The 27084-nt window shown below is 35.8% G+C and overlaps 1 long non-coding RNA gene across 1 annotated transcript; it reads right to left on the reverse strand.

The window, feature by feature from the left end:
• Positions 1-1617: 1617 nt before the first annotated feature.
• On the reverse strand, positions 1618-27084 carry LOC141514274 (uncharacterized). Its single transcript, XR_012475979.1, has 5 exons — positions 27009-27084; positions 26043-26169; positions 24683-24768; positions 17737-17801; positions 1618-1875 (listed from the first exon to the last, which is right to left on the reverse strand). It is a non-coding gene; the product is annotated as an uncharacterized LOC141514274 (long non-coding RNA).

Below are 27084 nucleotides of genomic sequence, written 5' to 3' on the forward strand. Positions count from 1 at the left end.
AGAGTGATGGACCAGCAGAATAGACTAGGTGCAATAAGAAGAAATGATTATAGTAATCTGTTGTTTAATAAACCCATGGAGTCAAGCTATTGTGATAAAAAGTGTCTCTTTGATAAAAACTCCTGGGAAAAGTGGAAGTTAGTATGGAAGAAACTTAGATTAGACCAACACATCACATCCTTTACCAAGATAATATCCAAATGGATACAGGATTTAGACATAAAAAATACTATAAGCAAATTAGAAGATCATGCACTAGTTTACCTGTCAGATCTATGGAAAGGGGAACAGTTTATCACTAAGGAAGAGATGGAGAACATCACTAAGAACAAACTAGATGATTCTGATTACATTAAATTACAAAGCTTTTGCACAGATAAAACCACTGTAACCAAGATTAAAAGAAATGTAGTGAACTGGGAAATAGTCTTTACTACTAATTTTTCTGACAAAGGACTCATTTCTAAAATATACAGAGAACTGAGTCAAAATTTTTTTTTAAAAAAAGCTATTCCCCAATTGACAAATGGTGAAAGGATATGCAAAGGTAATTTAAAGGTAAGGAAATCAAAGCTATCCACAGTCATATGAAAGGTTGCTCCCAATCATTACTTATTAGAGAAATGCAAATTAAAGCATCTCTGAGATACCACCTGACACCTCTCAGACTGGCCAATATGACCAGAAAGGACAATGATCAATGTTGGAAGGGATGTGGGAAATCTGGGACACTAATACATTGTTGGTGGAGCTGTCAACTCATCCAACCGTTCTGGAGTGCAACTTGGGATTATGCCCAAAGGGCAGCAAAAATGTGTATACCCTTTGACCCAGCAATACCACTACTGGGTCTATACCCTGAAGAGATTATGAAAAAGTGTAAAACCACCATTTGTAAAAGAATATTCATAGAAGACCTGTTTGTGGTAGCAAAAAATTGAAAATTAAGTGAATGTCCTGCAATTGGGGAATGGCTTAATCAACTGGGTATATGTATGTCATGGAACACTATTGTTCTATTAGAAACCATGAGAGATGGGAATTAAGGGCAGCCTGGGGATTTGCATGAACTGATGCTGGGTGAGATGAGCAGAACCAGAAAAACATTGTATACCCTAACAGCAATATGGGGGTGATGATCAACCTTGATGGACTTACTCATCCCTTTAGTGCACCAACCAGGGACAATTTTGGGCTATCTGCAATGGAGAATACCATCTGTATTCAGAGAAAGAATTATGGCCTTTGATCAAAGACCAAAGAGTATTACCATAAAATCAGAAAAAAAGTTATATTATTATGTAATTTTACTATCTCATACTTTATTTTTCTCCCTTAAGGATATGATTTCTCTGTCATCACATTCAGCTGAGATCAATGCATAACATGGAACCATTGCAAAGAACTAACAGAATGCCTTCTATGGGGTGGGGGAGCCAGAATGGGGGGAAAATTGTAAAACTCAAAATAAATTAAATCTTTCTTAAAATAAATAAATAAATGGTTAAAAAAAGAAGTAGGTACCCTAAATATCAATTCCATTAAGCAACTAACAGTTGAATAATCTTTTAAATTGTTTTCAATTACATAATAACAAATAAAAACATGCTCCCCAACATGTGGGGCATAATACCTATATAACCTCCTCCTTATCTGGGAAGGTGAAGGGAATTAGTTTCACAATTAAGTTTAATTCATATGCCTCACAGACACAAGTTCCAATTACAATGCACCTCTTGGACTCAAGTCCTTTGCAATTCGTCTTCTCAAGATTCCCTTGCTGGATTGGCTGGATGCAGTATCTTACCTGGAATACTAACTCCAAGGTCAACATGTCTTGAAGACTCTAAATCCAGTGGGGATTGCAACTTGCACCTAGAAATGGAGAAGAATAAATAAAATAGAACAAATTGAAATACCCCAAGCCCACTTCTTGGGACTATGGAAATTAAAGGTGAGGGTAGGAGAAGCAAGTCTTTTACTAGTTCAATCCATGATGACTATGAAGTGTATCATACTCCCTCTGGAAAGTGCACAAGAAAGAGAGCAAGTGCATTCAATCTTACACTTTAAAAAATTGTAGCCTATAATGGCTATGCTGCTAATGAAAATGTAAGTATTGCATCCCTCATGTAATTCTGACTGTCTTCTTCCATAAATAGGGTATATATCATCTGGGTATGCATAGGAAAACCTTCATTACAAATAAAACACATGAATTTAAGTGAATTATGAGAACCTAGGTACAACTATTTAGAGTAGTCTCCTTTGCTTTTACAAGGTCACAGCTCTATTTTAATAGTTTGTAAAGCATCTAGCTATCTTACTTACATTGAGTTAATAATACACCTTTGTGATATTTGGTTTTGTCAGAAAATCTCAACCTCTTGGGAGAGATCCTACCCTTTTGTTTTGGTTTAATTTGGTTTTCATTTTATGACACTACAAAAATGCAATATCTGACATTTGTTTTTAATAGAAAAGAATTAAATTTCAGTTTGATTTTAGATGTCCTTTATACTCCCTTGAAATTCAAAGTCCCGTTATCTGTGTATCCTTGGGCAAGACACTTTTATATGTAAAAGGAAGGATTGGACTATTGTCTCTTTTAACTCTAAATCCTATGATCCTAGCACAAATGAAGGCTCCACCTCCTAGCTCATCACAAATAACCTGCTTTGAGGATTAAATTATGATTTCTCAGTGTTATTCATCAGTCCTTTACATAAATCCTCCTCCAATGGCAAGTGAAGAAATAGAGGTGATCCTAGGTCCTCAAAGGTTTTGTCTCTGTTATGTCCAAGACTCAGAAAATATTACCAAATTGGAAAGGTTTTAAGTATGACAGGGGCAATGACTTGTCTGAAATTTGTTGTTCAATGTTTAGAGAAGATTGATATCATAAGTGTGGATAGCAAGGTATTAATGTTTCCAGAAACTTAGAATACATATATATATATATATATATATATATATATATATATATATATATTACTAAAATTACTAAAATTATGAAAAAATATATATTACTAAAATGAGGAAGAGTTGAGATCTACACAAAAAAAGGAACTAATCTCTATGGTGAGTTAATAAATTGTTGAGACCTGGAATAATTTATCAGATAGATTTTATGTGAGAAGGATGCCCCATGAACAGAGTAGGAACTACGATAAGAGTAATTATCCTCCATCTCCTTTGAATATGGATGTGACATTGATTATGTAATACAAGGTTTTTATGCAAATTACACATGCTTAAATTTAGCTAATAGTAAAACCTTTAGATATTTTCAACCTGTTTTCATGGCTCATCCAGACTTTTGGAAAAAGAAGAAGAAAAAAAATCTCTTGGGTTGCCATTTAGTCATAGTACAATCCTTATCAAAATGAGAAAGATGATAGTTCTGTTGATTGGATTATATTTAGTATATTGCTATACTTAGTGTTGGTTTTTTGGGGGGGGTTTGATATTACATTTTAAAATAGACATTGGCCTGCTGGGGGGGTGTTAAGAGGTTGTCAATGGAACTTTAGACCATATCACAAATCATTGGGTTGGAAGAGCCCAAGGCTATCTTGGAGAAGAAAAGATAGGGAAGGGTATATGATGTGAAAGTTTGTAATGTTAGTAGAGTGACTGCACAAGCAATAGCTCAGAATTTTAGGGGGGCATATTTCAACTTAACTAGGGAAAAACTTCTTAACAATTTAAACCAAGAAAAGCAAAATGGGCACAAGCATTTTCAGTAAGAGATTTTTACTCCAACTTGTCACTTGTCATGCAGTTGTGAGATTCCTCTTTAGGCATAGACCAGGTGACCTTATAGACAATTTGATCTAATGGAAAAATCATAGCACTTGGATTTGATTGTCAAAAGACCTGGATCTTAAGCACAGTTCTACCACTTTTCACATATGACAGAGAAAGGCACTTAATTTTTCTAGGTCTCAGTTTCATAATCTTTAAAATGATTGGATTGAAGCAGGTTAGTTTAACGATTATCCCTTCTATAATACTATGATTGTGTTTATGACTTTAAGTGACTTATTTCAACTTCATCAGTGTTTTATAACAGTATTTTATAAAATAAGGGGTTCAAATAGTTACTCTTGATTGTCCCATAAAAGAATTCACCTAACACAACAGAAACATTAAGTATCTGGATTCAGTAGATGCAAGTTCAAGTCTTATTTCTTGAACCAGTCGCCTAATATTCTGGGGTCTCTGTTTCCTCATGAATAAAATGAAGTGTTTGGTCTAGAAAATTTTTAAGATCATTAACAGATCTTAATATAAATCCCTACAAACTAGATTCTATGATTCTTTGACTACTAAGATCTTGTCCACCTCAGTGGTTCTTCGTCTTATTCAACTCCACACAGCCCTTCTGTACAATTATATTCCCCATAAACTCAAAAGAAAATTCTCCTGCTTTGAGCAGCACAAACTAGGATTGATTCATTTGTTGACTCTCCTTTGCTTTTACCCCTTCTTTTCCTTTAAAATATTTCAATATCCACTGGAAATAGTTGCTGTGTCTTAACATTTTTCTTTTTTAGCTGGAATTTTAACAAATAACCTTATTTCTTTTTCACCCCATCTCTGTCCTCTGTTCAGTGGGTAGGTTTGTTGTTGTTTTTTCCTCCTGTCTTTTTCCTTTCCTCCTCTGCAAGATAACAAAGTCCAAGTCCCTAGTCATTGTAATTATTAGCATATTCCTGGAGAAAATTGCAACAGTCTACATTAAAGGACTCCCTGCAGAAATCTACACAGTAGGTATCCAATTTCTCTTTAAATAAAAGGCACTCAGAACAGTAAGGGGTTTAAAACAAGAGAAGAAATGGGGAACAAACAGAGCTTTGAGGAACAGCAGGAAGATTTGCAGTGGTCAGGAGCAGATAGTCACACTGAATTATTTGGATAATTAGTCTTCGTTAGCAAATTGGAGCAAATTATAATGCTGCGCAAGAATTTCTAACTGGGCTCTGAACTAGCAGTGTTAGGGGCTGTACCTGACCCAATTCCAAAATGACTATGTCTCAGTTCTGTAATATCCTGTACTCAGGCTTTGGATTCTAAAGACTTTGTGTATTCTCCAGGCAAGTTACTGAATTGAAGCAGATTTAATTCAGGAGGAGGGGAATAGAAATATCATTTTCACCCTTCAAGATGGGAAGGACTTTAATGTCAAGAGCACTCTCAGGAGATCTCCAAATTAAGGAAAAGAAAAGAAAAGGGCAGCTGCAAGATTTGTTTTTGATACTCTCAAATTCAAAAGAAATGGGGGGGGGGGGGAGAAATGCAGATGTACTTTTTTTAAATCCTTTCCAGAAAATTAAAGAAAAAGTAAGTCAACAGAAATTGATTTAGAAAAGTGAGAGGCTATGTTTTTTTTTTTTCCATTCCAATATTTTGGAGTATGATCACCATTTCTAAAATTCTATACCCCTCATCCACATTCAGGTCCCTGGTGGAGAAGATGGGAATGCAGTCACAGATGAAGATAACAATGGTAGGACCCAGTTAAAGTCGAGTTGTCTTCATTATCCCACCCCATAAGCACTGCCCTCTTCCTAATTGTCCACCATTCATCTAGTAACATGAGAATCATCCTGTATTCTTCTTTTTCTTTCTTTAGCTTACTTCTCTCCTATCATCCATCAATTGCCAAATCTTGAATTTACCTCTGCAATACTTGGAGACAGTATAGTATAAAAGAAAAAACACTAACTTTAAAGACAGACAACAAAGATTTAGATCTTTCCTCTTTCACTTCCTATGGAAACTTAGGTACCTCTCTACATGCCTTAAGTTTTTCATCTTTAAAATAAAGATCTAAATGAATTTAAGATTTCTTTTAACTCTAAATCTCTGATAGCATATTTAAATATCCTTCTGTGGAGGTTCGATTCAGAAAATGGAAGACTTGTTATGTTCAAGTATTTGTACTAGATACTGAGAATTCAAAGTAAAAGAGACAGTGAATATCTATTAAGTACCTACTATGTGGATACTGTGGGGATACAAAGAAAAGTAAAAGTCTCTGCCCTTGAGTAACTCAAATAACAGCAGTAACAACAACAATAACAAAACACAAACAAACAAAAACCAATTCTTCTATGCTGAATTTTCATAGAAGCAAATAAGCTTTATGGAGACATGGAAATTAAAAAAAAAATAACTTAATGCTCCCCAGTCTTGAACATAGTAGACACTAATAAAAGTTTATTAAATGGAGCTCTAGAACCAGGTAAAGAAGAGTATGGGAGAGAAAATGACAAAAAACAGACAAATACATAAACAGATAAAATGAATTAAAAAGGTATCATGAGAGGAACTGGCTACAAAGAGATTAAACTTGTAGGAAAGTGGGGTGCTTGGTGGCAAAGTGGATAGAGCAATGGCTCTGGAGTCAGAAACACCTGAGTTCAAATCTAGTCTCAGACACTTAATAATTACCTAGCTGTGTGGCCTTGGGCAAGCCACTTAACCTCATTGCTTTGCAAAAAAAAAAAAAAACCTTAAAAATAAGTTTCTCTTGGAGTAGAAGATGGGGAAAACTGTAACAACATAAAAAGAACATCATTTGGAAGAAAAACAAACTGAATGAATTTCTTAATAGCTCCTGAAAAGTCTTAGCAGCACTGTTAACATATTCATTTATAATTGCTAGAGATACCTAATTTTAAAATCACTGGTCCTCATGGGATGTGAGAACAAAGGTAAATGGAAGGAATATAGTGTTCAAAATCTATGTACAAATAGCATTGCTTAAAATACCTACTAGTGGCATTGGCAGCTAACTTCCCTCCTCCTTTTCTTCTTTCAGGAGATTACATATTAATAAGTCAGATTCTCCACTATGTTTGCAGCAGAGTTTCCTGAAATTCAGTGTCACTATAATAAGGGCTAGACATTCTCCTTGACACAGCTACTCCTTTAGCATCTTATTCCCTCAAAAAAAAACATGCCAAGGACTTGATGCAGCAGAAGCTGAAATGATAAGGAAAGAGATGATGTGATTGGTGGTGGCCAAGCCTGTCTGGCATGAATTTTTTAAGTTCTGGAGTATAGCCAGTTCTAAATAACAACTCTAGTGGTGAAAATAAATCAAATTTTCATATATAGATTGATGAAGGTCCTTAAGCTTGTGCCACATGAGAATCAGCTGAAGGAACAGGGGACATAGCCTAGAGAATTGAAGACATTTGGGATATGATAGCAGTCTGCTGTTATTTGAAGAGATGTCACAGGGGAAAGGATTAGGTTTCTTCTTTTTTACCTCTGAGAATGGAATGAGAACTCTCCAGAAATTTCAACAAGATAGATTTAGATTTGAGGTAAGGCACGACTTCTAAATAATCAAAACTATCTCAAAGTGGAATGGGTAACAAGGAAAAGAGACTCCTCTGTATTTAGAGAAGTTCAAACTAAAAATTGAATATCTAATTATTGGGTATGTTTTCATTGGGATTTTGTATTGGAGGTTTCTGGTTTCTTCTTTTTCCAGTTATGGGTAGGACTCCATTCAGACTACTTTCAACTCTGAGAACTTGGAATGAACAGTTATTATTACATATATTTTATATGCCAAGCACTGTTGTCTTGTACTGTGTGTGTGTGTGTGTGTGTGTGTGTGTGTGTATACACACACACACACACAAATTCAACACAATCTCTCCCTTCAAAGTGCTTACATTTTACAAATACATTGTTAGAAGGAACTTGGGAGATCATCCAATTCTTTTTTTTAAAATTACTTGATTTAGAGAATAAAAATTCCTTGCCCAGTGTCACCCACATACCTCAAATTTGAGCTGAGATTTTATCCTCCTCCTCCAGTTCCAAATGACATGCTTTACTCACACTAGCATGAAGCATTCTGCTCTGCCTAGTCTCATCTCCCCAAACAAAACGCTCCTCTCATGTTAAAAGCATCACTTCTGATCTCATTAGCATTCTGTCAATTCATGTTTTGACTGACACCTCCTCTCCCCTCTAAATGAAAGGCTACAAGTAGAATGTCAAATTTTTCCCATTGTCTTCTTTTGTAGAGAACAGAAGCTGGAATTTTTGCCTCAATTCACTATTCATCTTATGCCCTTCATAGTCTCAATTCCATAGAAAAAAGGTGTCCCTCTGCCAGAAATTTCCTACTGTATTCCTCACTTCCTACCTTCTCTTGTATGTTGTCTCATCTGTTAGATTGTAAGTTCCTTGAAGGTAAAGCCTGTCATTCTTTGGAAAAATCCATAAGTACAGTGCTTAGCACACTGCCTGGCCCAGAATAGATTAGATGAAAACAATGTGTCCCTCCTTTTCTTTCTTCTGGACAGTTATTAGGTATGGAGAGAATATTTATAACTTCATGTAAACACCATTGAATTGGAAGTTCTAAGACTTGGGGATGAGTCTCCATTCTATAATTAACTAGATAAAGACATCTTCTAGCTTGATCCTAACCCCAATTATAGTGATATTGTATTTCATCTCAATTCCTAACATAAAATTCCTACACTGGTGTCCTAGGCTTCTGATGGGTGAGATTTCATCCTATTGTACAAATCCAGACCCATGATATCATTTCCTAGTGATCACCATGTATTATCACTCTGTGATCCAATGATACCCTTACTGTGTTTTCCCTTCCCTCCTTTTCACCCACTTTCTCTGTGATTTTCCTGACCAAACCAAAAAAAAATTATCCATGTCTGCCAAGCCCCTAAATGTGTAAGCTTCCCTTATAAAAATTTAAGCTCCCTTATGACAGGGAATGGCTTGATTTCTATATCTGAATTTCCAGAACTTATCAAAATACTTAGCATACAGTAAAAACTTTAAAAAATGTTTTTGGTTTCTCACTTCATTCACTTACAGAGCCTCAATTTCTTCATATTTAAAATGAGGACAATGAAAATTTCACTCCAACTTCACAGAATTGGTCCAAAAGATCAGATGATAGATAATGGATATAAGGTAATTTGTAAGCCCTAAAAACTTTAGAAATGTTCAATTTTATTTTTACTGCTACTGTTACTCATAGCATTCACTATTTAGAAAAAATAAAAAATGAGGAAACTTGTACTCTTTTATCCATTGTGAGATTTCTGTTTCAATTTATAGGCAAGGAAAGATGAATAAGTTTTGTAATTAGATGTTTGTTCTCAGGCTTCTCATAGAGTGGGGGCAATAAGAACATGCTCATCTTCAGGAAAACTGTGCAGAAACAAGAACTAGACAACTTCATTAACAACACAAATTTTCTCTGTGTGGGATTCACTGAAAATCTTAATTATAATATTTTTTAAATGTCATGTTCATAGATGAGATAATAGTTAGCGATCAGTGGGAATAGGGGGGAAGTGCTTATTTAGATTTGAGCAATTAGTTAAGTGTCTAGTAAATGAACCTCACCTAGAGTTTGGAAGAAGAAAAGCCTACTGACTCATAAGCTCCTACCATGCCCTAAATATTGAAAGATCCAGTAGCCATTTCAGGTTGTTGTCATTAAAAAAAATTCTTAAATAAGAAGTAGCTGATGTGTTATGGCACTTTTTAAATCTCCTTCCTCTTTTCACTTGTTTTCGCTCCACTTTGAGGCGAGTCTACAATCCTTTGCCACTCATACTCCTTATTTCTCCCTTCCATTAAAAAGTGTAATGTCCCTTTGAGATGGGAATTACTTTGGGTATAAAATATTCACCTGGTAAAGCTAGGTCCTCAATAATAATATTAATAACAAACATAATAGCTTCTCATATTTCTATAGTATTTTAAGGTTTACAAAGTACTTGTTTCAAAATAAACCCTGATGTAATTAGCATAGGCATTAATTATTCTCATTTTATGGATGCAAAATGAGGCAAAGTAAGTAACTTGCCCCAAACTCACAAATCCGACTGATGTATATCAATCAATCATCAATCCAATCAATAATCAATCAAGAAATACATATGTATGAAGCAACCACTATATGCTGGCACTTCTAATTGCTTGGTTAGAACTAGGACTCAAATTTAAGCTTTCTGACTATATTATAAAGAAACTGGAGGCTGCTGTCAACCCTGACAAAACAAGTTTATTTTTCTAAGTCCTTATATTATACGGTTTGCAGAACACTTTGAAGATATCAACTTATTTGATATTCACAAGAACCCTGTGAGTGAAATTTAGGTATTAATGTTTATATTTATGACATTGAGGAAATTGAAACAAAGAGATTGATTGACTTGTCAAAGGTCACATGGTAAGTAAATGACAGAGCAGGGACTCAACTTACAACTCTTCTTTTTGTTAAAATTTATTTATTTTTATTTTTTGTAAATTTACTAATCTTTCCAAATGCATGCAAAGATAATTTTTGACATTCATATTTTGGTACAAATTTTGAGTTTCATGTTTTTCTATCTCTTCTTTCCCTCTGCCCTCCCCCTGACAGCAAGCAATCTGATATAGATTATACATGTATATCTATGCTAAACATATTTCATTTTAGTCATGTTGTGAAAGAAGAATCAGAACAATGGGAAAAACCCATGAGAGGAAAAAAAATAAAACATAAAACAGATTTTAAAAATTGAAAATAGTATACTTTGGTTAGCATTTAGACTCCATCAGTTCTTTCTCTAGATATAGATAATATTTTCTATCACAAATCCTTGAGAATTCTGTTTGATCATTTTACTGCAGAGAAGAGCTAAGTCTGTAATAGTTGTTCATCAAACAATATTGCTGTTAATGTATATAATGTTGTCCTGGTTCTGCTCATTTCACTCAGCATCAGTTCATGTTAAGTCTCTCTGGGTTGTTCTGAAGTCTGCCCACTCATGATTTCTTACAGACCAATATTTTTCTATCATATTCATATGCCATTATCTTCCAGTGATTCCCCAATATATGGGCAACCCCTCAATGTCCAATATTTGTCACTACAAAATGAGCTGCTACAAATAGTTTTGTACATGTAGGTTTATTTTTCCCTTTTTATGATCTCTTTGGAATATTGACTAGTAGTGTTTTGCTAGATTAAAGGGGATGCACATTAAAGGGTATTGCTTCTTAGGCATTTATCCCATGCCTCTTGACTAGATTTGGTGTTTATTTCATCACACAAAGAATTGTCCTTTGAAACACCTCTATGAGGTAAATAGAATAAACATTATTATCATTTCTATTTTCTAGACAGAGAAACTGAGGTTTGGAAGTTCTGTTTTGTCTGACTCTTCATGATCCCCTTTGAGATTTCCTTGGCAAAGATGCTAAAGTGGTTGCCATTTTCTTCTCAGGTCATTTTTATTGATGAGGAACTGAGGTAAAGAGGCATGTAACTTGCCCAGAGTTACATAGTAAATGTCTGAGATCATATTTGAACTCTGGAAGATGAGTCTTCTTGTTTCCAAGCCTAGTGATATATCCATAGTGCCATTTAGACTACCCAAAGAACTCTGTCAGAAGTCAGATTTAAACCTATGCCTCCAGGGGAGACAATGACCATTTAGTGCCTGAGATTTCTTGATTATCCTAACCATCATATCCAACTCCAATGCTCATATCATACATCAAAGAAATACCAACATTAGAGCTGCAACCCAGATCTTCTAATATTTTAGAGACATACATCCAGAGATACACAGAAACCCACAAATCAATTCTATGCCTACATGAGTTTCTTTTTTTTTTCATTTTAATTAATTTATTTTTCCAACAACATGTAAAAGCAGTTTTAACTAACTATTTTGGCAAGGTTTTGAGTTTTATATTTTTCTCCCTCCTCCCTCTCCATGGGAGAAAATAATATAGGCTCCTCATTTATAAGTATGCTAAACATAGAGGGGGCGGAGGCAAGATGGCGACAAGAAGGGATCAAGTCTTAGGAGCTCTCTGATAAAACTCATAAGCTAAGGACTCTAAATAAACTTTCGAGAGACAGAACCCACAAAGGGACCCAGTGAGGCAGTTCTCCTACTCAAGGTAACCTGGAAAAGAGCAGAAAGGCTCTGCTCCCCAGGGTGGGAGGGGCGGCCTGCCAGAGGGGTGGCCCACCAGAGCGAAAGAACTTCAGCCTCCCAGAGGCAGCCCCAGGGCACTGAGAGCCGCTGAGGGAGTCTCCTGAGCTGCACCCCAAGGAACACAGAGCACAAAGTGGGGGAACAGCAGGAGACCTCTGCCAGAGCAAGCACATGGAGCCCAGCCCTCAGGGCACACAGCCAACCACTTGGTCTTTTGGCAGCCCAGACCTGGAAACAGAAGCAGGCAGAGCCCTAAGCAGGAGCCCCAAGGGCATGAGCCCTTTGAGCTGAAGGGGAGGAGTGAAGAGAGAGACTGCAGAGCTCTGTCCTCTGTCCCTGGAACAGGAATCTGGGGCTCTGACCACATTCAGATCCTGATCCCAGTCTAGGCCCCCCAATAGAACAGCAGGCCCCCCCACCTCGGCCCCGTGGCAGAGGGGGGTGCTTATGGTCATTCACAGACCAAGAGGGAGGACAGAGCCTCACACACTGAGACCCTTGTGGGAGTGTCCCAAAAGTTCAGGAAGCACCCCAAAACCAGGCCCAGGCTGGGAAAATGAGCAAGCAGAGAAATAAAAGGAAGACTATTGAGAAATATTTTGCAAATGAGCCCAAGAAGGATCAAAGTACTCAGTCTGAAGATGAGGAAGCACAAGCTCCTGCATCTAAAGACTCCAAGAAAGACAGAAATTGGGCTCAGGCTATGAGAGAGCTCAAAAAAGACTTTGGAAATCAAATGAGGGAGTTGGAAGAAAAACTGGGAAAAGAAAGGAGAGAGATACAGGAAAAACATGAAAATGAAGTAAGCAGCTTAGTCAAGGAAATCCAAAAAAATGCTTAAGAAAATAATAGCATTCTAAAAACCAGCTTAGGTCAAATGGATAAAACAGTTCAAAAAGTTATTGAGGAGAAGAATGCTTTAAAAAGCAAAATTGGCCAGATGGAAAAAGAGATAAGAAAACTCTCTGAGGAGAACAAATCTTTCAGACAAAGAATAGAATTCAGGGAGATTGATGAATTTACCAGAAATCAGGAATCAATACTTCAAAACCAAAAAAATGAAAAATTAGAAGAAAATGTGAACTATCTCATTGAAAAAACAACTGATATGGAAAACAGACTTAGAAAAGATATTTTAAAAATTATTGGAATACCTGAAAGTCATGATCAGGAAAAGAGCCTTGACATTATTTTCAAAGAATTACTACAGGAAAATTGCCCTGATATTCTAGAAGCAGAGGGCAAAATAGAAATGGAGAAAATCCACTGATCCCCCTGAGAAAGAGATCCCCAAAAAACAACCCCTAGGAATATTATAGCCAAGTTCCAGAACTCCCAAGTCAAAGAGAAAATATTACAAGCAGCCAGAAGGACACAGTTCAAATATCGTGGAGCTGCAGTCAGGATCTCACAGGACATAGCAGCAAGTACAATGGAAGCTTGTAGGGCTTGAAATACAATATACCAGAAGGCAAAATAGCTTAGAATGCAGACAAGAATGAACTACCAAGCAAGGCTGAATGTCTTCTTCCAGGGACAAAGATGGACTTTCAATGAACCAGGGGAATTTCAAATGTTCCTTTTGGAATGGCCAGAGCTGAACAGAAGGTTTGATCTTCAGATACAGGACTCAGGAGAAGCATGGAGATTGGAGGAGAGCGGGGAAATATGAGGGACTTAATGAGGATGAACTGCATGTATAGAAAAATGATACTGATAATATTCATATCAACCTTCTCAGTTAATAGAGCAGGTAGAGGGAGCTTTTATAGTTGAAGCACAGGAGAAAGCTGAATTTGAAGATAAAATATGGTGTAAAAATGGAGTCAATAGAAAAAAGGGAAATGTAATGGGAGAAAGAAAAAGGAGAGGGGGAATAGTCCAAGATATTTCACATAATAAGATTTTTTTATTACAATGAGCTATTGCAATGATATGGAAGGGGGGGCAAGGGGGAATGAGGGAACCCTTGCTCTCATCAGAGATGGCTAGGAGAGGAAACAGCAAATGTACTCAATGGGGTATAGGCATCTGGAGTAAGAAGGAGGGGGGAGCAGGGGGAAGGGGTGGGGATGTGAATAAAGGAGGAGAGGATGAACCATGGGGGGGAGAGTGGTCAGATATAATACATTTTCTTTTTTACTTCTTGCAAGGGGCTGGGATTGGAAGGCCTGCCCAGGACCATAAGGCCAGGTGGATTCTGGGCCTAAGGGATGGTATGGGGGCAAAGGGCTTCTTGGTCCCAGGACCAGGGATCTGTCTGCTGTGCCACTCAGCTACCCTACAGCAGAGTCAGAGTGAAAGGAGAGAGAAAATATAGTACATGGTAGTGGAGAAATAAGAAAGGAGGGAGTTGTGATCAGCAATGGCAACGTTGGAAAAATATGGAAGTAACTTTTGTGATGGACTTATCATAAAGAATGTGATCCACCCATGACAGAGTTGTTGGTGTTGGAACAAAGACTAAAGTACATTTTTTGTTATTATTATTTGGGGGAGAGTGCAGGGCAAGTGGGGCTGGGTGGCCTGCCTGGGGCCACATAGCAGGGTAATCTTTGGGTGTCTGGGGCCGGATTTGGACCAAGGTGCTCCTGGCTCAAGGGCCAGTGCTCTGTCTGCCACCCAGCCACCCCTACTATTATTACTATTTTATTTTATTTTGGGTATTTTTTTATTCTTCTTTTTGGTTTCTGCTCATGGCTCCAGGGCTGGTGCTTTATCCATTGTGCCACCTGGCCATACCTACAATTATTACTATTATTTTTTTAATTTTAATTTTTTTCTCCCTCCTTTACTTTTTTTGCCCAAGCAAGTCTATCTATATTCATGGGGGGAGGGGTATTTTGTTAACTTGTAAACAAGAATATTTTATTAATGTAAAAAAAACATTTCTACAAAATGAGAATAAAAAATAAATTAATAAAAAAATTTTTTAAAAATTATGCTAAACATAGAACCATAGTAATCATGTGAAAGAAGACTCAAATCCAAACAAAACCAAAAAAGTATTAGAAAGGAGAAAACAACATAATATATTAGACAACTTATAAAAATTGAAGATAGTAAGCTTTGGACTGCATTTAAATTCCAATTTCCTCTCTGGATATGGATAATATTTTCCATCACAAATATTTTAGAATTGTCTTTGATTATTGTGTTGCTGAAATGACAAGTCCATCATTGATCATTTTCCTTTTTAGTCATATTGGTTAATATGATAGGCGTGAGATGGTGCCGCAGAGTTGTTTTAATTTGTGTTTCCATGATCAACTAAGATTTAGATCAACCTTAATTTCTTCATCTGAAAATTGTCTTGCCATATCTTTTGATCATTTATCAGTTGTGGAATGACATGTTTTCTTATAAATTTGACTGTTTTGTGTATATTCTAGAAATGAGTGCTTTGTCAGATACATGTTGTAAAAATTGTTTCCCAATTTGATGCATTCCTTTTAATCTTGGTTTGCATTGGTTTTGTTTGTGCAAAAAATTAGTGTAATAAAATTATCCATTTTTTATGATGTTCTCCATCTCTTCTTTGGTTATAAACTTCTCCCCTTTTCAAAGATCTGATATATACATATACATATATATATATATATATATATGTATATGTACATATATATATATATATATATATGATTCCTTACTCTCTCTCTCTCTCTCTCTCTCTCTCTTTTAGTTTTTGCAAGATAATAGGGTTAAGTGGCTTGTCCAAGGTGCACAGCTAGATAATTTTTAAATGTCTGAGGCTAGATTTGAACTCAAGTACTCCTGACTCCAGGGCTGGTGCTCTATCCACTGTACCACCTAGCTGCCCCCTCCTTATTCTCTCAATTAACGTTTTATATCACCTTTTATGTCTAAATCTTGTATCCATTTTGACCTTTTCTTGGAAAAGGGTATGAGATGTTGGTCTATGCCTAATTTCTACCATTGTTTCTTCTAGTTTTCCAAGAGAGTTAGTTCTTATACCAGAAGCTGGAATTTTTGGATTTATCAAGCAGCATATAGCCATTCACTACTGTTTCTTTTGTACCTAATCTATTCCACTGCTCTACAACTATATTACTTTAGCCAGTACCAAACTCTTTTGTTGACTGATGCTTTATAATATTTTAGATTGGGTATGACTAGACCTCTTTCCTTTGCAATTTTTTCATTAATTCACTTGATATTCTTGACCTTTTGTTTCTTCATATGAAATGGGTTATTATTTTTTCTAACTCAATAAAGAAGTTTTTTGGATGTTTGATTGGTATAGTACTAATTAAGTAAATTAATTTAGGTAGAACTGCCATTTTTAATATTTTAGCTCAGCCTACTTCATATGAAATTAGTTATTATTTTTTCTAACTCAATAAAGAAGTTTTTTGGATGTTTGATTGGTATAGTACTAATAAAGTAAATTAATTTAGGTAGAACTGCTATTTTTAATATTTTAGCTCAGCCTACCCATGGACAATTGACATTTGCCCAATTATTTAAATCTGATTTTATTTGTGTGAAAAGTTTTTAGTTGTTTTCATATAGTTTCTGAACCTGACTTGGCAGGTATTTTATGTTGTCTACCATTACTTTGAATATTGTTTCTTTTTCTATTTCTTGGTATTGTGTCTTGACGATTATATATAGAAATGCTGATCATTTATATGGGCTTCATACATGTATTGCTTATTATAAGAAAAAGAATTATTTGTTTGCTTTTCGGGAACATTCAGATTCTTTGACTAGACAGCAGAGTTGAGTGAACCTGGTCTGCACTGCATAACTGTTTGAATTCTTAGGATACTTAACAATAATAACAAAAAGAAGTTAATATCCTAAATAATTACATCTATACTACAAGTATCATTGCACAGTACCATCATGGATTTAAAAAAATAACAATGCTTCAGTGCTTGAAAAATTTATTCAGTCTATAGAAGGAATATTTGCTATTTCATTATAATGTGACATTGTCTATTTTGTGGGAGCTAAGTAAATATCAAAATGACACTACTTAGAGGTAACTATAGATTCAGAAACTTCTTGCAATAACTCCTTTCAATCTTCTCCTTTTACTTCCTCCATCTCTTGACATACACACAGAAATCTTCTACCCATAGGGTAGAAAACATTGACTTAAAATAAAGTTGGAACTAACTGAAATCAACAAAAGTCAATTCAGTGTGCAGATTTTTGGTTGCCCCTGTGTGCTTTTTAATTCTTTGAACTTTCTCCCACCAGTATTCCAAACGAATTGTTTTCATTTTGGGGACTAGGAAGAAAATCATCTTTGAGAAGCTGAATATTAAATTATTTCTGTCCTTCCTCCTCATATACTTTTACCTGAATCCCAAATCAGTATCTCTCTCATTTTCATATTTTGATTCAGTGGAAGGTAGGAAAAGATATAGGGAAAAAAAAGGATTTTTTTTAACATGTAAAACAATTCAACTCAGACATATTTTTTTTAACCTCCAATATGTGTGAGAGTCTAAGCTAGAAGATCTGGCTATTCAGCTTTAGCCAGCAAACTTCTAGGTCCACAGACTTTGTCTACTGATATTTTACCAAGGATCACAGAGAGCTTGGAGAACTCTTCTGGAGGGATAGAGGATCCTAGGATTCTACTGTTAATTACTCTAATAAGGAGAGCTAAATTATTAGACCATTTGAGATCAGTCAACATTATTCAGAAGACAGTTTGTTCTGATATTTGAGGGGCTCTAAGGAAGAGACTTACATTCAAATTTAGGGGTCACAGATGTGGAAGACAGAGACATGAGGTCAAAATGCAAGCAGATGAACCTGGAGGAAAGAGTAAAATTAAAAGAAGAAATGACAAATGAGAGCCTGGAGCTGAGACCAGGTTGAACATCAAGGGAGTAGTCATCACAATTAGAAAGAGAAATTCTAGTCAACAACTCCTTTCTTTCCCTTGTATAAGGAGACCCAAGCTGGAAGTCTCATTGTAACCTTCCATAAATAATTTAAACCTTTGGGTTTATCTGATCATTAACAGTGATATTTTCTTAACCTACAAATTTGGCATTAGAGACTGAGGAAATGACAGTTATTCTATGAAAGAAGAGTTTGACTTTGGGTTTCAGGGATAAACTGTTTAGTTTTCCATAATTTGGTATATAATGGAGAAAATTCCAGCAATACTCACAGAATAACCTTTGAATATATAGAGGTAAAAAACTAATTAGGTGGGATTGTGATTATCTCTAAAGCCACCTGAAGCACTGAGCATAACAAAACCATACTAGGATGCAAAGATGAAAAGCAAAGCATGCCCTGAAGGAATTGATAATATAATCAGAAAGGACAGGACATCATGGTGTAGTGGAAAGGACTGTATTTGGAACTAGAGGGTCCAGGTTTAAATCCAGACTCTTAATTGTTACCTGCATGAACTTGGGCCTGCTACCCTCCCACACACACACACCCTTGGTTGTAAAATAATAAGGTAAGATTAGATGATCTCTTAGGTCTCTTCTAGATAAAGCTAAGAACTGTAATTATTGAATAGAAGAAAGGTGTTCCAGATAGAGGGGAGCAAGTGGATGGATGCACTCATATGGGGGGGGAAATAGAGTGAAATAAGCCAACAGTTCCAGTTTTTTTGACACCTACAATGTGGAAAAGGGAGTAATGGAAAGTCTATAAGGAAAGGTAGATTGGGACCAGATTGCAGCAAGCCTGAAATGCCACATTAAAACAGGGAAAGATGCCAGGGCTCTCACCACATGGCACCTTAAAAGGTCCCACTAAGCCCAGAATGCACGGTGCTTGTAATTAATGACTTCACTGTACCAGTAAAAATCAAGGGAGACTTTGAGATTCTAGACTTCATTAGCAGTTAAAGGGAGAGAAAAAAATCTCCATTGCCAGCAGGTTAGAAGTTAATTAGGAACAGTGCTAGGAGACTTGCTGCCTGACACCAAAGCTTATGGGGTAGTTTCAGGCTCTTTATTGCCTCTATAAAAAGTTTCCTTCTTGGCTTGCTACCAAGGAGAGGAGAGAGAAAATTCCCTTGGTTGCTCAGAAGAGGGATACCCTGAGCCCACAGGACACACAGGTCCCATGCCCTGGCCTGGAATGGTACTCAAGGGGCTCTTTTGTTGGTTTGTTTTTTCAAAGCTAGCTTCATCATGAATTAAATAGGTATGTTTAGCTAGAAAAATGTAAGGAAAATTTCTATTTTGAATCAAGTAGGATAATGGGAGAGAAAGGAAGCTATCAGAATTCCATGCTAAAGAAATAAATATCCAAAGTTAGGATACTTTTAGGCAGGGGAAGAAGACAATTAACTAATATAGACTTAAACTACAATGTATCTTGCTGTCCTTCCTTCCACCCAAACCATAGTTTTGGAGTTGGAAGATACCTTAGGCTGATCCAGCCCCTTCCTGTTATGTATGAAGAGAATGAAGTATCAAGATGTGCAATGATTAGTCCCAGATTTGTACACAGGACTTCTGATTCCAGGCACATGTGTGCACTTTCCTCTATAGCTCACCACTTTTTCACATTGAGTTTGGACTCAGATGATAGGAATTCAGGGTCATGATTTTAGGCAAGTCATATAACCTCAGAGGATCTTTTTTTCCTTATCAATGAAATGATACTAATTTTTCTTCTACAATCTTTTTCAAAGATCCTAAATGTTAAAATACCTTATGTCTTCCTCTATTTATTGGATATCCAACACAGGCAAAGCTAGCGCTAAGCAATTTGATTAAACCATCATTTACTAAGAGCAATTTGATGAAACTATCATTTATTAAGAGCAATTTTATTAAGACCTACTATGTTTTAGGCTCTTTAATAAGTTTGTGTGTGTGTGTGTGTGTGTGTGTGGCTGGGGGTGTGGGTCCAAGGACACAAATAAAAAAGTCCCAACCTTCAAAAAAGTTTGCATTCTACCAGAACAATAGTAAAGTATGCACATAGATAAGTCAGTATGCAATATATAAGGGTAAAGACAAAGTAATTATTAGTAAAGGGAGCCAGGAATTCTAGGAAGTATAGTTGAGGAAGTAGGTTATTCCTGGAATGTAGAAAAGGCTCTAGACAAGCAGAGGCAAGAAATGGTCTGCCCCATGTGGTGGGTATAGGAGATGATAAGATGACTTTGGAAATAGGTAGGCCAGTTTGATTCGATCATATGGGAAACTTGCTTCTAGAGATTTAGAGCCAATAAGTTTGGCTAGAACCTCTCAGTTATTCACTTCAGAGCTGAAGAAGGATTCTTGGTGAACAATGTTGTTAGTTTTCCTTCTAATACTGTATTTATCTGTTAGAGAATGGGGGGAGGGGTCATAGATTAAGTTGGGACAGGCACAACCTAAACATCTGAAACAGATAAAATTGTTTCACAGAGTGCAATCCACTGAGAGAGTCAGTTGTGATTTTGGTTCTTAATGGTGTTACCAAATTTGAAATCTGTTAAAATCACTTTGGAGAGGGGTGGCTCTGTAGTCAGGAATACCTGAGTTCAAATCTGGAATCAGAAACTTAATAATTACCTAGCTGTGTGGTCTTGGGCAAGCCACTTAAACCCCATTGCCTTGCAAAAACAGAAAAAAAAATCACTTGGAGGATACTGGTACATAAAAGTGGGCTTTTGTAACAGGAAGCACAATACAATTGTCCAACTAACACGATCCAGCTAAATCTCTTCTTTCTACTAGATTATAAACTGAGTTAGCTGTCTGTAGGATTGTAAACAGAATAGATGATTAGCACTTTTATGTACTATGGTTTAATAATGCTTTTTGCCATGTCTTGTGTTTTCTACCCAGTAAATTCCTGTTCCAGTGGACTTACACCACTTACAGTTGTAAGACATAACTTTGCCAATTTTTTTTAGTTTTCCCATCCACTTTTTTTTCCCAATGACAATGATTAGAATATCTCTCAAATGATGCTAGCTTTATTTTGAATCCGTGACATTAATAAATTATCATGTTTAAATAAAAGCTCCTAGAAACCTTTGCCATAAATATTGCATCTAATTTAAAAAATCATGCATTAATTTTATACTAGTAGGTTTAATAGATATCTATTATGGTCTCTTATTCCCCTATTAGATCATAAATTCATTGAAGACAGAGTTTGTGTCCTAGCTGAAGTGATTTTGTCTTCACCATCATTCTCTTTATCTTTTTTTTTAGGTTCATCATTCTCTTTATATAGCATGTCTCATTTAAAATTATATTATATTATACATAGGTATATACACACAATATATGAATATTTATAAATGAACATATACATATATGTATAGATAAATAGATATAGATAGAGAGATAATGTGTGAATACATGTATTCTATATTTAGAAGGCTACCATCCCTAAGTCCCTTGGCTCATCCTTAGGTGTCATAAATAACTTATGAGTAGAAGGAGTCATGGGTTTATATTATATATATATATATATATATATATATATATATATATACACATATGCTTATATACAAATATACATATATATTTATATGTGTATTTGCAAACAAATATACATATGTATGTGTGCATATTTGCTTGTGTGTTTTTTTTCCTACAGTGCATTCTGCATTCTCTATAGTATGGAACACCTTAATTTGATCTGTCCTTCTGTGATATCTTTATATAGATAATATTTAGTTAAAAAATCAAACAAATCAGGGAATGAATATGATGAGACTAGAATGATCTTGTTCCTGGAAATTTAAAATTCTAATGAGCAAAACCTAGATGACTTCCTCTCCAATTTCTGATCAGGCTTCCCATAGGGCTAATAGCATATGGATGAAAGAAGAGATTTAGGAGTAAATGTAGCCTTGTTGCAGGTCTCAAACTAGGGGCATTTTTCATTTTTGGTTTTCCTTGCTATTTATTTTTTTCACCTTTGGTTTCTGAAAATCCAAAACAGATGGACTATTCCAAACTCCTTAGAGCAACCAGTGCACTCAGTTTCCCACATTGAGGCATCAGGGCTCTCCTGCACAGTGCAGCATCCACAGGACAACTCTCTCAAATGTAATTCTTAGGAACATGAAAAGAATCATAGCTAATTACAACTCATATCCAATTGTTGACAACTGCCTACTCCAGCAACTCAGAATAATAGCTAATTTAATTGCCCTTAAATATTAATTTTCCTCATAACAAATAGCTTCATGAAATAGGGCATTTAAGCATTATATTTCCCCCTTTTATAGATGAGGAAATTGAGGTTCAGAAAGTTAGAGTGGCATGCCTATGAGTACAAATGTAAATGACAAAATTGTCCTTTGAACCAGTTTTTGACTCTATGATCAGGCTACTTTCTACTCCAATCTATTTTTTTTAGGTTTTTGCAAGGCAAATGGGGTTAAGTGGCTTGTCCAAGGCCACACAGCTAGGTAATTATTAAGTGTCTGAGACTGGATTTGAAACCAGGTATTCCTGACTCCAAGGTCGGTGCTTTATCCACTATGCCACCTAGCTGCCCCTCCAATCTATTTTTAATTTCTGACTCAGAAGAGCCAGTATAGTCACTCAATCTTAGTAAGTTATAGTAGCCTTCAAAACACACAGTAATGTTCCGTGGAATGATCATGCCACATAAGAAGCAATGAAAAGAACTTAAGAAATCAAAAAACTCCAAGGTCGAGAGTGTTAGCTTGATTGTTGATTTTAAGTATTTTGGAAATCTCTCCTATGAGAAAAATGATTAGTCCAAGAAGGTAGAACTAAGACTTCTTTGATAAAAGATGCAGAGGAGCTTTTGATCTTGATATGAAGGAAACTTCCTATCTGACCAGTCTAGAAGTGCATTTATGAAGCCTTAGGAGGCAGCACATTTTAGAATGTTACATAAATGCATAGTATTATTATTATTACTGTTTTGATGACTGTTGAGGTTACTTCCAATTCTGGCAATCTGTAATTCCATCATATTGAGTTCATTTTGAAAGACCCAGAAGCAAAGATAGTTGAAATTAGGAGATAGATAAATGCTCCAATGAATTTTTGATGTCACATTTTCAGATGATCCCACTAATGAGAGAGGCCACCACCCATTAGCGATCACCCATTCTGGGAAATTTTTATCCACATACTCTCATGATTCAACAAAAAAGATTTACACAATATCCTAGCAGTGTTTCTCAGTTTTGACCGTCATCAGAGAGATACCAGTGGAGTTATTTGGATGTCCATCTCTGCTTCCTTGACCTTGCCACATGACCAGTGTATTTTCTAATTATTTTATGTTTCCTTAAAGACAGCTTTTATTCTTCCAAACTTCAACCTGCTCACACCCACCTTGGAGAAGCATAGACAAGCCCAATAATATCTGGGCTTCAAGACTAGCCAATCAGCCATTCAATAACTTTAGGAATGTAAATACAGCCTACTTCAGAGTTAGACTCCCTAGTATGGTCCTGCTTAAAGCTGAATTTTTTCATGGCTGACTCTTTAGTACCATTCCTTAGGTATTGTTTCATGAACATCTCATTGGAAAATCTGGCTTTTTTAATCCTGTTTCCCTCTAGATTGATTCCTTTTGTCTATAGCTAGATGCCTTCCACCTTGTAGTGTATATCCAAGCTAGAGGAGCTGGGCTATAGCTGTATTATTCAGTCTGTGGTATCTTCCTTGTCACCTCCTAAAAGTGTTTCTAGGAGGATAATCAGTGGAGTTTTCTGATTAATTCAATGAAATTGCAGTTTGGAATATTGATTGCATATGGAAGATATGAGATATGTCGATTAATAATGTCATTCAAAAGACCAAGGATATCTCCCAGACATAAAAGATGATTAGTTGGTCAAAGTAATTGTATTTAGAAGTCACTCCTTTATGCTAAGACACCTGTTAGCAGCTAGGGGAATTTGAGGGTTTAACAATGAATAGAGAATTTTTCCCCTTGTGCTGCATTTTTGTTCTCTTGGTTGCTCTTCCTCACAAAAAAGATCAATTCTGCCATAAAGACTCTTTCTTTTTAGCCCTAGTAAAAGGGAGTGATTCCTATATTAGATAACCTGAACCATCTAACTCATTTATCCTCCTTAATGTCTTTTTTTTTACAATTCAACATCTCCCTCAATTCATCTCAATATTAATGAAAATAAACCACATTATCCATAAGTGAACAAACAAAGGCTTATCTCTCAAAGCTGATCAGGGAACTCCTCTATAAACCTTCTACATGGGAATTTTTCAGCTTAATACTTTAATACAGAAATAAAGCTCTAACTGAAATTTCAGGTGTCTGCTTTCTAAAAGAACATGATATGAGATAGTAGAGGATAGTTCATTGCAGTCCTATTGTAGCCTAAAATCTTTGGTAAATTGTTTATTACTGAGATTGGTTATAAGAAATTTTTGAGAGAGAATAAAGCATGAGAAGATTGAAGTCCCATCCAAAACTGTGGGGGACAGAGGCAGTTATATATGTGGTCAGGTAGGTGGTACACTTTACACAATTCACAGATTTTTATTTCACAGGCCAAAGCTTAGCAGGGCTCCCCTTGCCTTTTAAATATGGCAACATGAAAGGGAGGGTTTTAAAATGAAAAACATAATAAAACCTTCATGAATCTTAATCCAAGCTAATTGGAACCTTCAATTAACTTAATTTAGAGAAGCTACACATGGCTTTTGAGATAATGAGACAAAGGAGTTACTACCTAGGGAATTCAATAAAAACAATACCTTCTGGGAAGAATCCTGGAGATCCCTCTACATTTAGCATGTCTCCTACACTTGTGCCATCGACTTCTATACCTTTATCTCTGGGCCTAGGCAAAGAAAACAAATGTACAAAATGATGACTAACTCCTCCTCCTACTCACCCTAGAAGATCTTCAGGAAGTCCTTGAAAGGAATATTGACTCAAACTCAGAATACTATATACTTAGTAAGGCAGGAAAATTGATCCCTTCTCATTCCCAAAAATTAAAAAAAAATAATAGGAAGGTCCATTTTCAACATGAATGAAACAAAACAAAAAGAATTGTTTTCCATTTAAACCTCAGTTAACACCAAAATTAAAACAACATTCTTTTTTCTTTAAATTTTTTGTATATATTTATTTTTATGTTTGTACAAATGATATATTTTTAAACATTACTAAAATATTCTTGTTTAAGAGTAAACATAATACCCCCTCCCCAAAAAATATAGACCCTCATGAGCAATAAAGTAAAGGAAAGAGGAAAAAGAAGTAATAAAAATAAATTTTAAAATGTGCTTCAGTCTGTGTTCCAACACCAACAGCTCTGTCTCGGGTGGATCACATTCTTTATGATAAGTCCATCACAAAAGCTACTTACGTATTTTTCCACTGTTGTCATTACTGATTGCACTCCCTCCATTCATACCTACCCACTACCATATACTATATTTTCTTTCTCCTTTCACTCTGTCCCTCTTCTTAAATGTTCTGTAGGGTAGCTGAGTAGTGCAGCAGACTGATCATTGCTCCTGGGTCCAAGAGACCCTGAGCCCACATACCACCCCTAAGGCCTAGCAACCACTCTGCCCTGTGGTCCTGGATAGGCCATCCAATTACAGCCCCTTGCAAGAAGTAAAATAGAAAATGTGTTATATATGATCACTCTCCTCCATCACTCACATCCCCCCCTCCCCTGTCCCCCTTCTGTCCTTTTTACTCTAGATGTCTATACCCCATTGAGTATATATGCTGTTTCCTCTCTGAGCCACCTCTGATGAGAGTGAAGTTTCTCTCATTCCCCTCACCTTCCCCCTTCCATATCATTACAATTGCTCATTGTAATAAAAAAATTATTTGAAATATCTTAGCCTATTCCACCTCTTATTTCTCTTACTCCCATTACATTTCCCTATTAGCCATTGACTCCATTTTTACAATGTATCTTCAAATTCAGCTTTCTCCTGTGATTCATCTATAAAAACCACTTCTACATGCTCTATTAAATTAGAAGTTTCATATAAGTATTATCAGCATCATTTTTCTATGAAGAAATACATGCAGTTCATCATCATTAAGTCCCTCATATTTTACCCTTTGCCTCCACTCTCTATGCTTCACCTGAGTCCTGTATTTGAAGATCAAACTTCAAATGTTCAAAATGTTCAGCTCTGGTTGTTTCAACAGGAACAATTGAAATTACTCTGGTTCATTGAATGTCCATCTTTTTCAATGTCCATCTTTTTCCCTGGAAGAGTATATTCAGTTATGCTGGGTAGTTGATTCCCAGTTATATTCTGAGTTCCTTTGCCTTAAAAAAGCATTCCTAGAGAACTTTAGTTAATTTTTTTATGCAGTTGAATAATTTACTCCTTGAAGAGGAACAAGTTCTACCCACAAGCTAACAAAGTCAAATTCCCAAATTTTATCTGACTTTATTTCTGAATTTTCTGTCTTTAGGGATTGAGATTCCTTTTCTCTTGTTCTTACATTATAGTCCTCCTCTCTCTTTCATAGAGGAAGGCTGATGGTACTAATTTAGTAAATAGTTTATGAAATTAAGCCTAGAGAAAGCCAAAACTAGGTTAGGTGGTAAGGAAGTGCTCAGCCATGGAAGCAGAGACAATACTCCCCAATCAATAGGAAGTATCTTTCTTATTTATTAAATAACCTTCTACAATTTATCATATATGTCTAGAGAACTGGAATCTCAATAACCCAGTAGGTCTTAGGCAAATGAAACTTTCTGGGACAAGAATAGATAGATAATATTGCCAAGTCTGTATTGTCTTTAGATGTAGGTAACAAACATGGATTGTGAAAACCTAGATATCTTCATCCTAAATGTTCAAATAGATTGTTTTTATCTGGGCCAGTGGTAGGATTTCATGAGTTCATATTGAATAGACACAGTTCAACACAATGTATTTAGGCCCCTTGAATAGTAAAACCATTTTGGTCCTCTTTGACAATGGACAAACAACAATAACACCAACAAGTAAAAAGAGTCCCACTCTTGAAAAAACTGGAGTTTCATAGGACACACCAAGGAATATACACATGAATTCAAAACAAATAAAATCTTACCAAATTTAGGATCATAGGTCTGGATCATAGATAGCATCAAATCCAACCTCCTTGTTTTACAAATGAAGCACTTGAA

Source organism: Macrotis lagotis, chromosome 1 (assembly GCF_037893015.1).
Source record: "Macrotis lagotis isolate mMagLag1 chromosome 1, bilby.v1.9.chrom.fasta, whole genome shotgun sequence".
NCBI classification, from domain to species: Eukaryota; Metazoa; Chordata; class Mammalia; order Peramelemorphia; family Peramelidae; genus Macrotis; species Macrotis lagotis.